Source organism: Mus caroli, chromosome 4 (genome assembly GCF_900094665.2).
Source record: "Mus caroli chromosome 4, CAROLI_EIJ_v1.1, whole genome shotgun sequence".
Classification (NCBI taxonomy): Eukaryota; Metazoa; Chordata; class Mammalia; order Rodentia; family Muridae; genus Mus; species Mus caroli.
The window spans coordinates 37,063,101-37,065,965 of NC_034573.1; positions in this window are offsets into that span (position 1 = coordinate 37,063,101).

Here is a 2,865-nt window from a genome sequence, read left to right on the forward strand (position 1 = left end):
AAAAAAAAAAAACCAAAGGGTTGGGGGAGATGAAAAAAAACATAAAGAGAAGTTTTAAATCAACAAATAGAAACCTTGCAGTTGAAAAATATAATTGAATGAAATTTTTGATAGTAATATAAGTAGATTAGGAAGACATAAAAATCAGCAAACAAAGATAGGTCAAAGGAATTATTCAATTTGAGGAACAGAGAGAGAAAGAAGAATAAAGGTGAAGAAAGCCTTTAAGACTGGCAAAACACAATAATAGGAAAGAAATAGGAGAGAAAGGGGTAAAAATGTATAAAAGCCTGGGTTCAGTACCCTAGCACCCAGAGATGAACAAGGAGGAAAAGGAGAAGAGAAAGAGGAGGAGATGAATTGGCTGAAAATTCCCCAGATTTGATGAGAGACCTGATTAATCTGTAAACCAAAAGGTTCTGTGATGGAGATCATTGTCAAATGCTGACCTTGCGTGTGAAAAGCTCTGTTCAATCTCAGCATAAAAAAAGAAAAAAGAAATTCCAAGTGGGTGTGTGGGACAATAAAAAGATCCACAGCTGGACAGATCCCATCAAACTCTAGTGAGATTAAGAGCTGGCTGTAACCAGAAGCCATATAGATCAGAAAGACCTAGAGATACAATCAAAGCATTGGAGGGGAAATTCTATACCCAGAAAAACTAGCAATCACAAATGAAGGCAACATGATAGTGCATTCCTGCATCCCTACAATGAGACTAGGGCAGGAAGATCATAAATCAGAAGCCATCTTGGATAGACATCAAGTTTGAGGGGAAGTCTGGAGGTTAGTACAGCTGAAACGAGACACTAACAAAAACAAGCCGCCAGGCTATGGGGGCGCACGCCTTTAATCCCAGCACTCGGGAGGCAGAGGCAGATGGATACCTGGATGTTCAAGACAAGTCTGGTCTACAGAGTGAGTTCCAAGACAGCCGAGGCTACCCAGTGAGACTCTGTCTCAAACAAAATACTAAAGGAGAAATCAAGACATCCCTAGATAAAGACTGAGAAAATTCATCATCAGCTAATCTGCCCTAAAATTCCTAAAAGGTAGTCCTTCAGGCTGATATAAAGGAAACTGCAACTCTACACAAAGAAATAAAGAGAGCTAGTAAAACTCACTATACAGATAAAAATAAAAGTGTAGATAATTGGGCTGGAGAGATGGCTCAGAGGTTAAGAGCACTGACCGCTCTTCTGAAGGTCCTGAGTTCAAATCCCAGCAACCACATGGTGGCTCACAACCATCCCGAATGAGATCTGATGCCCTTTTCTGGGTTGTCTGAAGACAGCTACAGTGTACTTACATATAATAAATAAATAAATCTTTTAAAAAAGTGTAGATAATTTATCTTACCCCACGTGACAGCTCAGAAGGTCTCTAACTCCAGTCCCAGGAGAACCAATGCCCTCTTCAGCTCTCTTGGGCACTGTACACATGTGGTGCACAGACATACAGGCAGGCAAAACACCCATACACATAAAATTAAATGTTTAAAAAAATTAGAAAAAAAAGGTTCCTGTATAAATCAGTGTTTATAAATATGAGCTAATGGATGCACATTCTAAAAAATATTTTATGTCTCAAAAGGACATTCGTATATGCACATACACATGAACCCACACATGTGCAAACATGCATACATATACAACATACATATAAAAGTGGAAAAATACAAAATTAAAATGGATAAATTTAAAAGAAGAGAGACCTTAAGCTCTGCATAGATAATGAGAAAGGTGCTGGGCTGGAGAGATGGCTCAGAGGTTAAGAGCATTGTCTGCTCTTCCAGAGGTCCTGAGTTCAATTCCCAGTAACCACATGGTGGCTGGCAACCATCTGTAATGGGATCTGATGCCCTCTTCTAGCATGCAGGTGTACTGCAGGCAGAGTGCTGTACACATAATAAATCTTTAAAAAGAGAGAAAGATGCCCTGAGGGCAATATCCCAGCCATCACAGACCCTACTTGTGAAAACAGAATTCACTTGACAGGAATGAGCCTGGGATAAGGATGCCACTGAAGGGGCTTGCTGGAAAATAACTGCTTAGCACGCGTGTTTCTAAACTTAGTTCCAAGCTACCCAGAGAACTGTAGCTGTGGTACATATCAAACAGGCAGCAGAGTTGACAGCGAGTAAATACAAGTTTCAAAGAAGAGTGCCTAGTAGCAGAGACCCTGTTGGCAGAGCTGAAAGGGAATCAAGGGCTAACAAAAGAACAAAGACCCATCAGATCTCTGGGCAAGCCAGATGGCTCAGTGGGTAAAGGTGCTGGCTGCCAAGACTGACAACCTGAGTTCAACGCCTGGGATTCTCACGGTAGAAGGAGGATCAATTCCTGCAAATTGTTCTCCTACCTCCACGTATACTGAAGTAAATAAATAGATGCAATTAAATAGTGTTCATGTCAAAGGCAGATGCGTAAAGAGGTTAGTGACAGTACATGGACAAGGGCAAAGTGGCCTTTGTGACAGAGATAGAGACTACTGTTCTTACACTGAAAGATGAGCAGAGAAGCCAACGAGCAAGAAGGTGAAGGCGGAGGGAGAATGTGGCATGGGAAGCGGGGGTCTCTGGAGGATCCCCAGACCTCTGTGGCTTGAGTTCATCTATGTGGTTTCTATTGTGTGTATCTGACAGGTTCATAAATAGGCTGCTGTTGAACAGGATCACACACAAAAAAACCTGTCAATTGGTTTTTGAGAGTGTCTGCAAGAAGGATGGAAGGCAAAGAAGTCAGAAGGCTCAGGTGGTGGAGCTGTGAGAGCCTGGGGACACTGCAGGGGCAGAGCTGTGGGGGCCTGGGGACACTGCAGGGGCAGAGCTGTGGGGGCCTGGGGACACTGCAGGGGCAGAGCTGT